This window comes from Dioscorea cayenensis, chromosome 4 (genome assembly GCF_009730915.1).
Source record: "Dioscorea cayenensis subsp. rotundata cultivar TDr96_F1 chromosome 4, TDr96_F1_v2_PseudoChromosome.rev07_lg8_w22 25.fasta, whole genome shotgun sequence".
Classification (NCBI taxonomy): Eukaryota; Viridiplantae; Streptophyta; class Magnoliopsida; order Dioscoreales; family Dioscoreaceae; genus Dioscorea; species Dioscorea cayenensis.
In genome coordinates, this window is record NC_052474.1 from 13,501,202 (window position 1) to 13,514,317 (window position 13,116).

The following is a 13,116-nucleotide window of genomic DNA, read 5'->3' on the forward strand; positions in this document are numbered from 1 at the left end:
GTCTAAAGTGGCCGACAGAAAGAAAAGGGCCAGATGACGCTTCTCGCCAACAAGGCCTGTGGAAAGAAAATAGGCCCCCTGACAAGGAATTTTCTGCAAAACCAAGCAGACAACGGATAAGGAAGCGATTCCGGGAGGATTCTTCCCCTGACAACTCATCAATATTCTCTCAGGGTCAATCACAGGGGGACGGCGATGATGTGCTCAACCTTTTGCAGCAAATATTTGAGGAATTTCATGAAATACGTGCGCGTTTAGACAAGCGCGGCAAGAACGATGAAAGGCGGCAGAGGGCCGTATCAAGATCACCGCCACCAAATAGTAACATACAATGGGAAGCAATGGATCCTTCTCTTCCTTTTTCTTAAGGTAGGAGATTCAAGTGGGTAGTGAGGTCTTTTAGGAGCCAGTCAAACCTAACTCAGGAAAGAGACACATCAGAAATAGTCCCTAAGGTTCCTGATGCTGATGACACCCGAGAGGTCCCAGTGCCATCCCCTATTGCAGAGCCTGTACTAACAAATAAAAATATCAGTCCTAAGGCCCCAGTGCCTTTCCCCGTTACAGAGACTACACCTGTTGCCAAACCTGCCTCTGTTACAGAGCATGCACTTGTGTGCCCTGCCTAAGAGAATGTTCCCACTTGATTCCAGTTCAATCGACGCAACAGATACCAACCTAGAGGCCTTACGAGAAATGGACGCACTTGTAGAATCCCTGATTGGACTAAAGAATAGAACATAGGAAAATAGTTCTCTTGTAATAGTGTCATACGAGGGTCGACTAAGAGAGACGACCATGAAGTGAAGACCCCACTTGAATTTCTACCACAAAAAAAGAAGTATACAGGCTTCGGGAGGCTAATATGTGTGTAATATACGTTGTAATTGTTTAACCTGTATTATATGTGTGTAATATATGATTAACGTTGAGCTTTTCTTGTCATATTTTTTTTAGTTCAATAGTGTGGAGGAACGACTACGGGTTCACAATGCGTGAAAGCATTTACGTTCTCCTCAAAGGTAAAGATCAAGTCCTTGACGATGTCGTCGACGTCTTGGTCCTCATCATGTGTGAATAGTTACTCTCAAATCCCCTAGCATTCCAAAAATGAGCCGTCCGCACGCGTCCTCTGGCGCTCGCCATGCAGAAGTTAGAATCCGCGGCAGACCTGACTATGTACATGATGCAAGATATAATGTTTGGCCACAAAAACGCTGACATTATCCTGTTGCCAATCGTTTTCAATGGCCACTACCATTTGTTGACACTTGACTTGGAGAATTCAAAATACATGAACTACTCTTCACTTCAGTTGTCTATGTATGACTCAGATGCCATTGACATGGTAAGTTCTTCTCAAACGCTTAGTATTCCTTATTTGATATACTCCTTAGTGATGATGGAATATGATGCTTCATCGGGATCTTTTCGAACTGTGTCTAGATATTAATTTGGGCCACAACAGATTTAGAGATCTACCTGTAGAGCATGTTTGTGATTGCCCCCAACAACCCCCAGGAAGCAACAGCTGTCCAACATTTTGCGTACACTACATGGAGCAAATTTTAAATGGAGAATGATTGGACATACCCGTGGGAGATATCTTGTATTTGAGATTGCATTACGTGTCATGAATATTGCTTGATGGAATCCGGTGAAAAATTATAAAGGCTAACGATGTCAGCAATATTTTTGACACATTCGAGGACGCCAGTGGGGAGAAGGATGACGGGACGGATGGGGAGATGTAGACTGAAGCAACCACTGAACCTGCCGTAGAGACTGCCGAGGATGCTGAACCTATCGCGGAGGCTACATTGGACGTAGAACCTACCTTGGAGACTACCGACGACGCTGAACTTGCCTAGGATGCTGAACCTACCGTGGAGGCTGCAGCGGATGCAAAATCTGCCATGGAGACTATTAACGACGCTAATACTCCCCAGGAGGCTGAAGCTACTGCGGAGGCTGTAGCGGAAGCAAAACTTGACGTGGAGAACATAAAAAATGCAGAAGAAACTATACATGCAAACAAAGGCAAAGATGACAACTGTTGAGAACATTTTTGTAATATGGAACTAAATATGCAAATGTTTGTACTTAAATCATTTATGAATCCAACTTAGTAGGATTTTAACAATCTCCGCAAATACAAATCCAACTTAGTTAGATTTTACACAGTAGTATCAATTTTATACACAATAACACACTTAAGTACACAGAAATTTATTGTTTTATACATTAGAGTTGGTTTTTAAATAATAACGTTAAACCTTGCATAGGAAAAAACGTTAATACACAGAAAACTGATTAACCACACAATTACAACAGAAAGTAAACATGTGCAAATATGATTGTCAACATACACAAAGAAGATACATGCTTCCCTACATCCGAAGCTACACTTGCACAGTATAAATTTCTGACAAAAGGTAAAATAACTGCATAAATGAGTTTTCATAGCTAGTCCGCAATGATTGCATTACAAGATCGTCGATTATGTCCACTTTGGTGACACCTTCCACAATGTAAATCGCGCACATCAAAGGCTTGTGACTCGACCCTTTTTCTTCGTGGATGACCAGGTCGTTTCTTTGCTATTGGTGGTCGCATTCCGAGTTGACGGGTGTCATCGGATGGCTTGTCACTGTCAGGGATTGGGTATATTGGTTCGGCATATGCACGATGATACATTCGACTATAAAATATTCGTTAACATAGTAGTGTACATTTGTGTCTGTTTGCATAATCGCGTCAATTGTATGCTTACACGGGAGTCCATATACTTCCTATCTCCTGCTGGAGCACTTCCGGACGCGTAGGTTGACAGTACTATTGTGATCGTCAACCACTTCGTAAGTGTCATCACTTGATCGGCCCACCCGCAAATACCGACTGCTTTCAATGATTTGTTCAACCTTCTTGCGTTTCTCGAGGGCAAAGGTAGTGTCCCACATGGCGGACACTTCACTGCCACTCAAGTATGTTCATAAGTTTAAACCTACGTGTTAACATATGTGCAAAAGCCAATTAAGAGTTAGTAATTAACATAAACATAATTTGCTACAAAACGAGGTTTTGTAATCATCACATAGCATTTCATGATCTCAACCATTAACGTTAAATACTACGCAGTATTTTTGAAAATAGTATACATGTACTTAAAAATTATACATAGTAGACTATTATTTTACACAATAACGTCAGATATTAAATATGTATTAAAAGTATTATATATTAACTAGTATTTCTACACATGACCATTGTCAACTACACAGGAAAAGACGTTTTTACACAATAACAGCAATTATTACACATTATTATCGATTTATACACATTAAACATTGAACTATAGATTAATCTTACTGTATAGTATCGACCATGCTCATTACTCGGTAGATGTCTTGCCTCTTTGATCCGAGCATTAAAAGACTCGATACATTCGAAAGTACATCTGCACTCACCGCATACCCTTGAACAAATAGTTACACCAATGATCAATGTCGGGACTTGTGTAACAACCAATCATATGCATTGGTCGATATAGCTACAAGTTCACGACTACATCGTTGAACTCTTTAGAGCAGCATACACATATGCAATTTTCACGATTACTACCCAACATTGTTCTTTCAATGCTTTCCCAAGTCTGCCGTTAGCCTTCATAAAGTTAGCTTCCAAATGGCGAAGACAATAACCATGCTGGCGATGATGGGAACATCGCAGGATCTACATTAACAAGACCCTTCGATCGATCCGAGATAAATATAATAACTTCCTCATAATCACTTTCACCACTACAATGCCTTCCCAGAGTAGTAAGAAACCAAGTCCAATTATCATCACAGTTTTCATTGTCAATCTAGCAAATGAATACTACATGGAAGATACCCTCATTGCTATCTTTACCGCTGCACTTTGATGATCCCGCCATACTTGGCGAAGCAAATGAGTTACATCAACAAAAAGTAATAGCATACACCCCGGCTTGAACCCCAACAAACATGCTTGAAAAGAGAAGAAAGCGCATTTAAATCGCTCACCGTCATTCTCAATGATTACAAACTATCACGATTCGTCTCCCGACCCACTTCGGGTCGCAGTACTGAGGAGAAGCAAATCGTAGCTACTAACCTCCTTACCATGAATGGCGGCCCATGCTAATCTCTTTCCCCCATCCAAGCACGCTTATATGGTAGGCGAACTCCATACCCCAAAGAAGCAAATCAGTAGCTCTATTTAATGAGTCGCTCCTGAATTTCGCATTACACGTTGAGAGACCCATTTTTGCTTGCTTTAGGATGAGTTGTTGTACCAATGCCTCCACCGCAATGCGTGTGTTGCTTGCATTGTCTTCACCGGAAGGTGTCAACATTTCCCTCTCTCGATGCATGCATATGCCTCTAGCAATCTGGGCAGATGCGGTTGTGATCAACTTTCGAAAGTTTATCATTTTTTATAAACGTAAAATCAAAATTTTGTCTTATAATGTTGTTCCGTAGGCAATCTTTGAACTGCTTTACATTGTCAAAGCATTGACACACTTTTTAAGGTCAACTCATCAAGTGTTTGTGAAGACGAACAATCACAGAGCACACCGCCATGAGGAGGATGTTGGGACAAATATATCTCGACATTTGCGTTCATACTTGCTGAAAAGGCGTCCCTGCATGACAATGCATAACTTCGAACAATATCAATACCATGGTTTATTGCACAAAAACTTTAAACCTACACAAGAACGAGTAATGTTACACAATAAATAATAATTGCGCACAGAAACACATAATATTACACGTACAGCAAGGTTTACTAACAAGAGAACTATTGCAATACACATGAGGCCAATTTAATGAACATGTATCGCGATGAATTCACGAGTAACACAAATGAATAGGGATGGCAACGGTCGGGGTATGTCAAAACTCTTACATGTACCTTTTACCCGTACTCTCTAGGGTAAAAATCATACTCTTACCTAACTCAGCTATGACGTGGGTATACTCCCGGTGCACGCTACCCGATATTCAAATTACGTAATTAAATTTAAAATTTTACTAATAATAATAATCCATTACAATAAAATGTTTAAACACTGGTCATAAATTCAAAAATTACAAGTTGATATATATTTGTTTATCTTAAATCATATAATCATATAAAAATTATATGTAACAAATTGCTTTATATAAGATAATAAGTTGATTGATTTTCATTGACATTTATTTAATCTTGAACTCGTGACTTTCTACCTTTATTGCTTTAAGTTTAACTATCTTAGTTTTTGTTTTAAATTTTTCATATATCTACAATTTATATTTTTATATAGTTTCAAATTTTTATAAATGTCAAGTGAGATTTTTAAAATTGAAGTGCAATTATAAATTAAGTAATTCTCGTAAGTTTGTAAATTAATTGATTAATTTATATATCCAATTAATTTCTCTTAATAGCATCTTATTTTTAGGATGTTTCTATAATTTACTCGAATAAATTATTATGAGCATTAATGTTTTATATTTGTTTTATAATGTTTAATAATTTAATTATGATTCTTAATATATATTCAAAATTCAATTTTAATAATATTATGCTCTATTAGATATAAATATAAAAATTAAATAAAATTCAAAATAATATATTAAGAGAAAATTTAAAATATTATTTTCAAATTAATCACCATGAAAATAGATTTTAGGTAAATTACTAAATTGTGGGTAAATGTTTAACTTAATAAAAATTATATATACATATATATATGATAGTGAGGGGGTATGGGTTTTACCATACCCACTCAATGGATAAAGGGTAACGTAGGGTAGGGGACATATTCTCATCTCGACGTGCAGAGTCCCGACCAAAAATAACCGGTAATACATTTATTTGAGCCTCAGCACCGTCAAAGAGGGTACTACCTCTTTACCCTCTTCGACCAGTGCACGATACGTGCATGCTGATGGGTATACCTGTTGGTAGGGGTGCGATTATCATCTCTACAAAATGAAAGATAACCGGCAATAATTATCATCATATTACACAATGGAATCAATGGAGTCTCGAAAGCTGCCATCCATTGGACACACACTTGTGTTCTCAAGGCATGTCGACGGCTGTGCCTTGTAAATGTTTGAAAGCAGTGATGTATATGGTACATGCGCGAAAAGTTAGCATCCCACTTAATTCAGGGCAAAGCGTCTTGCACGAGCTGCTATCACGAACTCCACCTGACCCTAGAACTCGCTCCAGCGCTCATCGCCACCTAGCATGTCACCCATTACCGCTTTCCCATGAACTCAGGCAGTAGCGAATTGAAGCATACGTCTCCTTTTGTATTGTGCCACGTCACAAAAGGTTTCCATTGATTATGAACACTCTACATGGAATTTGGAAAAAGTTACAAAGGTTATCGGTTGTTACTTAGTATAAAAGATGCAGATGAAGAACCTTAAAAGCTTTCCTACTACTTCTGGCCTCTGTGATGGAGAATAAAAACAGAGAGATAATGACAAACCTAACAAAGCTCTTTTCTCGGGCCCCTCAAGAAGGTGCACAAATATAAAGAGCACAGAACCTAGCGAGGGACAAAAATGAGAGCTTCAAAGACTAAGATGAAGAAGAATAAAACGAAGAAAAAGCAGACTTACATACGAAAACGGTCCGAAAATTGAGATAGCTTTTCGGGATTACCTTTTTCCTTTCTCCTAGGCGATTTGACTTGAGGAAAACCTCCAATGTTTGCTTTTTGAGTTGGCAAGAGCAAGCCATTTCACGTGCCAATAACCCATAGCTTTGACAATGAGGATCAAGAGAACGAAACATTAAAAGAGTGGACTTTGTGAAAACTAAAACCTAGAGGACAACTGAAGAATGAAACTCCCATAGCCCATAAAAGGAATTTTCCTATAAGTGGAACTCTTAGTCAGCCACATAAACCATATTAGAAATTATACGATATGGTCATTAAATATAAATGACAAAAATTATTAAAAAATGGTTAGTTGGCAAGTATTGATGGATCTATGTGCAAAAGCTCAAGCATTGAAGGCCTCGTTTCTGGATTCCCATAGCCCATAAAGCAGGCAAGATGTCTCTAGATTTGAGAGAAAAGAGTTCAAAGAGATTTGAAAGAGAGCTCGGGATGGAGAAGGTTTGGCGCAGTTCGGTGCCAGAGGATCGGATGCGATGCCTCTTCACTGAGGAGGATAACGTCGATGGTCATGCCGCTACCACGACTCTGTAATGTTCCTCCTTTTCCCATTCGATCTCTTGCTTTCCTATGCTTTTACTTTTTGTTCTATGGCTTCAATTGCGTTTGCGTCCTAAATCAAAGGTTTCTGTGTTTTCTTTCTGATTTTTGAGATAAATTCAGCAGTTTTCACCTGATTTTGATTTTGATTTGTTCGCCATAGTTTGGTAGAAGGAAAATGAGATAGCATGCAAAGGATAATTCTTGTTTTCGTATCGATATTGTTTTCTTCATTTATCCAAGGCACGAGAAACCGAAAGCTTTTTCCTCCACTCCTACTTAAGCCCAACGTTGCATTTGGAATTGAGACTTGTCTAAGAAGATAGACAGCTTCTGGACCATGCTTTTGATTGAGGGAAGGAAAAAGTGTAGAAAAAGGAAAAGCTCTTTCTTGTGATTGATGATGAAGAAAAATAATGATAGCCAAATGAAAAGAAAAAGAATAGGGGAAAAACTGTGATTTTCATTTGGTAGTCAAAAGCCACTTTTGTCACCAAGGACGGTTATAATTATCAGACATTGAATTGCCAAACTATTTTTAAGTTAAGTTCCAATTGTTGTGTAATAGGAAACTTTGTTTTGTCTTTAGTGAGAGTGAGATGCTGAGGTCTGATCAACATATTTTGTATGGTCCTTTCCATCATCCTGTAATTCAGCTAGTTGAATTGTTCTTATTCGCTATGAACTTTTTGTGATCACACCTTTAGCTGACCTATATTGACATCTCTGATATTAAATATTCTGAATGTGCTTAGCTTTTTGAAGCCATCGTAAGCAGAAAAAATTTATAAAACTCAAGACTCAGATCGTTCGTAAAAGCATATTGATTCATTATACTTTCTAGACTATTGTAATTCTCACTAAACATCTCAAAAATTTTTCCATCATTCTCATTGTTAATGCTTGATTTACTACTTGATTGTAGCAGGAAAAATGTGTTAGGGAAAGCTCATGTGATTGATGGTAAGAAGAAAATATGATGGATAGCCAAATGAAAAGAAAAGAACAAGGAAAACTGTGATTTTCCTTCATTAGAGATGTCAAAACCACCTTGTCAGATCAGATAGTTACAATTATTGCCATCTCAATCGGCAAAACTGATTTTAATTCAATTGTTTTGGTAATGGGAAACTTTTATTTTGTCTACAGGAGGAGGATGCTTGATGTTCTGATCATCATACATTGTATGGTCTTTCAATCATCCTGAAATTAACTTAGTTTAATTTGTTCTTTTGGACTTAATGAACTTATGTTATCACTAATGGACTTTGTTAGCCAACCTATATAAACATTTCTCGACACAAATATTCTGAAATTTTTAATGCTTTTTGAAGCTAATCATGGGAAAAAGGTATTATAAACTCAAACCGATGACCTGTTCAGTGGAAAGCATATTGATTTATTATGCTTTGTAGACTATTATAATCTATACCAAAACATCTCAAATTTTCTCGCTCATTGTCACTGATAATGCTCGGTTTACTTTCTAATAGTGTAGCTTGAAGGGAGAGCTTTGCCATAAATGGCCAAAAATTATCTCCATTTGGACCTATCTTTTGAAAATGTGTGCATTGCGACCTTTTATCTCTTCCATCTCCAATCTCCTATCTCCATAAACATGACAAAGGATTTTCTGTCAGTATGACTTCAAAAGGACAAGTTGTTCAATCTTTCACATTCTATGCATTTTATTTTTCCCTTAAACAACTCATTTTATTTTCTAATCGATAGATTGGTATTAATATGTATATTAATCTCATTCTACTTGATTATCTTATGATCTATACTCAGTCTTCTGATATTTCACTAGAAACCCAGCGGTAATTGCACATATTTGAAATATGGCTCTACTTAATATTTTCAAACTGACCATTTTTGATGGTGTGGTGTGCTCCCCGTTCTCTTTCTCACTTTGCCACTTCATCCACACATCAGGGGTAAGTCAAGTTCTGATTGTGTGAACTATTCTTTGGGGAGTATGATACAAAATTCCAAATGAGAATAATATATAATACAACTTGCCAGCCTATTTTTCATGATCGTATGAAAGAATGGAGCTGTTAAAAGCAGAGGAGCCACCTACTCTGGCTATTTTTATTATTCCAGGGTATGTAAATTTTGTCACTACTATGTATTATTAAACTGAAGGAGAGTATCTTGATTACTATGTTTACCTTTCTTCATAAATACACAAAGGGAAGACCTTACTTGGATATAATAAAATTTCATGGACTTGCATTAATCCTATTTGATTTGCTCATGAATCATGTTTTGCAAATCCAACTTGGCACCTCTGACCTTTATATGTACTACATTTTACAGGGCATCGGGTGTTTTGGTTTCATTCTTAAAATACGCTGATGGTTTACTTCTTTAAGATAGACTGTGACCGTTTTGCATCTGGGATTGCATCATGGCTGTCTTGTTTACTAAAAGAACTCTTGCCTTCCTGACTGGCTCAATTATTCTTTCCCTTTCAGATGCAAGACAGGCAAGCATACTACTGAAAAACCAGTACTTAACAGACAATCTCCAAGCCTCCAAAGCCAATTGTACCAGTTTCGACAAAAAGAATAATGATACTTTGTTCAAGATGCTCAAGGTTTCTTTTGCTCAGATCATGGTACACTACTTCACCCCCTACCATATAATCGAATGAAATAGAATTGTCTCTTCTGCGTTAATATGCAGGAATTGTAGGCTGTCAACTGGTTTAGGAGTTCATGTTTTCACCCAAACATTGTCTGTCAAGGATCACAAAACAAACCTTCAAACCAATAAGTATTGCTTCCCAATTCAAAGATGATAGTGAAGGATAAACCTGCTCCAGTTAAGAAGAAGATCGATCTGAATGAAATCCAGACCCGCCAAAACAAAGGATGTGGAAAGATCTTCAAAAGAGAAGGATAACCACGAACCAATGTGAGTACCATCCAGGCCACCTGGCCTATGACAGAATCAGAGGGGTAAGTTGTCACTGTTAACTTAGTTAACAAGGTCTATATTGTTTCCTTTTAATACATAAAAGATCTCCTATACATTTTTCTTGCAGTGGAAGTGCTGTGATATGCATGTAAGGAGTTTGATGAGTTCATGAACATAATTGATGCACAAAAGGATGGCATAATGCTGATCCATCCTGATGCAGAGCGACCTAGATTTCCAAAGCTCATTTTGGAACTGTAACATGAACCTCAACCTTCTTTGATGAATTTTAAATTGTCATGTTGCGGGCGTTTAATCACATTTAATTATATTTTAAAATTGAACAAACTAGGTTGTTTTGGACATCATTATGTGATTTCAATGTAATCCTAATTTTCAAGTAATTTTAGTATTCATGCACAGAAAATGTAATTAAAATTAAGATTTAACTTAATGCTTGGTGATAAATAGATATGTATGTTCAAGTAAGATCGAGTTTAGTTGGTTTGGACTATCAATTTTTACCTGTCACTGCCTCAATTTTTCAGAATCTTTTTTTTTTTATTGGTCATTCTAAAAATTATTATTATTATTTTTTAAAATTTAATATAAAAGAATCTAGAGTAAAAAGAAATTTTACTTAACCATGCAATATGGGCAAAGGCAGGTAGGTTTCTTTACACTTACTTCAAGTCTAGGGTAAGGATTCTCGTCCCTGCCAAGGATTAAGGACCAAAGAAGAGGAAGCCCTTTATTGCCCGGGTTGATCCCTGCCCGATTTCTTCTAGTTAAAAAAAAAAAAAAAGAAAATTGAGGTGCGACTGTGAGTTTGATATTTATTGTTTTTAAATCTATTATTTTTTAGTCAATGTTAATCCATACAAGCGTATAAAGAATTATATATAAATATACTTTTATTTCGTGGGTGTGGAACCACCTTATTTAGGGCGTAGTCCCTGAGAGAGCATTCCCCGTCTGCTATGTGATTCAGGAGATTTCATTCGAGTCCTCATGCTTGAGGGAAACTGAGGACCCTCAACCCTATGTCCATCCTAATTTTGCCTTTAAGTATTTTTTAATAATATATATTTTTAAATAGAGTAAATGATCTAAAGTTTTTGATTTTTGCAAAGTGGTTCACAAGTAGGTTGATATGTCCAACATGGTTGGTTATAATCTGGAATGGTTCAAATAAATTTTAGGGTTATTTTTCACTTGAAATATCAACGGGCCTTAAATAAAATTCCAATGTTTATTTTGTCTAATCTTTGGATCAGCCATTGTATTCCTTGCTATTCAAATGTGTGACCAATCCCTGGCTTGAACTACCTTTGAATTTAAAGTCCACTTTGTTAATACCATGGATTTAAAACTTGAGAATTCTCATAACTCTTGATTATGTGGAGACCACCATTCAAACCCATGGCTATCACTCTTTTACTTGGTAGATAAATGGATTGAAATTGGATTTCAAAGTTAAAATTGATAGGAGTTAACCCAAATACGTGGCAGGCATCCTTCTTCAAATGCTAATAAAATTTGCCAGGTTGTTTATTGGATTTTAAATAGGAAGGCAAAATACCCTTTAGAGACTTGAGAGGTGGCAGTGTACTTTTTAGAGAAGGAAAGTAGATCCCAAATTTTAGCTTTTCATGGAAGGTCTCATGGTACGCCTCCCCACCTTTGTTTATTTGTATAGAATCAACTCAAAGTACCACCCATCAAGTGGTATACTTCCAGCCTACGTTCCATTGTAATGCTTACAAAATGGGTGAGAGTTCAATTACGGGTGACGGTAACATTTTCCGAGAATGTGAGAGGTGTTTGTAAAAAGGGCGGTCCTTAGTGCCCAGATGAAAGTGCACGCCGCTCCTGCCTCCACTCGCTCCACCGAGGTTTGTGATGCCCCTCGCCTTCTTAGCTGCCTAGTCGATCATCTGGCAAAAAAAAAAAAAAAAAGAAAAAGAATCAACCCGGTCCCCAGAAAGAATGTTTGTTGTGGTCTAACATTAGAAATTAGAATACGTGTTGGGGAATGTAGTAGTTTCAAATTTGTTGAATCTTGTGAGTTCTGAGCAACGTAATAAGGTTAAGGCTTCCATAATATTTCACCAAGGAAGAATGTAATGCCCCTCGCTGGGCCTGTTGACGCGATACAACAAGTAACCCGAGGAAGACATCCACGCCACGCAAATCCCTCGAAATAACAATGGATGACAAAACTTAAATTCTAACAAGGAACAAAAATATATACATATGTATGTTCAAAAAGTACGCAAGGAGCATCAACAATACGACCCGAGCAATAAACTTCAAGAAATGTACAGTTGCCAAGTACAACAAAATTTCCAAGAAAATTAGAGAAATACATGTAAACTATTTATAGAGTTTTAAACACACTAATAGATCCATGTCTAATACAGGCTATATATGCTCAAGGATATACATGAACTTAGAAATGAATGAAAATGCATAAATGATGCTCAACCGATACACCCCTATGTGGACCCGCAAGTGCAATGGGTTTGTCAAGTAATAAATCCTGTGAGTATCGATCCATAGGGAATAAGAAATAGAAACACCGTGATTGCTACTTAACTGCTGGAAGATGCTTAATAAATGATTGCTGATAAGATATAATGTAGACAAAAATAAAAGAAATAGAAAGAGAGGCACAAATATGAGAGGAAAGACAATTTATGTTAAGTGGGTACTTTGATATTGTTCTCGCTTAGATTATCGCTTTCAAGCAAAACATCTATTATGCTTCCTAACTAATGTCAATGAGTCATGGACATCCTAAGATAAGCATGGTCGAAACCTAAGGTCAACCATGACTAACTCTACACTATGCCCTGTAGAAATCAACTCTACTTCCCAACATCTCATACTGCGTAAAGTCGCAAGTAGCTCTAGGGATCCTGGCCATAAACCCTATTTCT

The 13,116-nt window shown here is 37.1% G+C and overlaps 1 pseudogene; it reads left to right on the forward strand.

The window, feature by feature from the left end:
- The first annotated feature begins 1,916 nt into the window (after positions 1 to 1,916).
- LOC120258708 lies at positions 1,917 to 10,443 on the forward strand (annotated as a pseudogene).
- Positions 10,444 to 13,116: the final 2,673 nt, after the last annotated feature.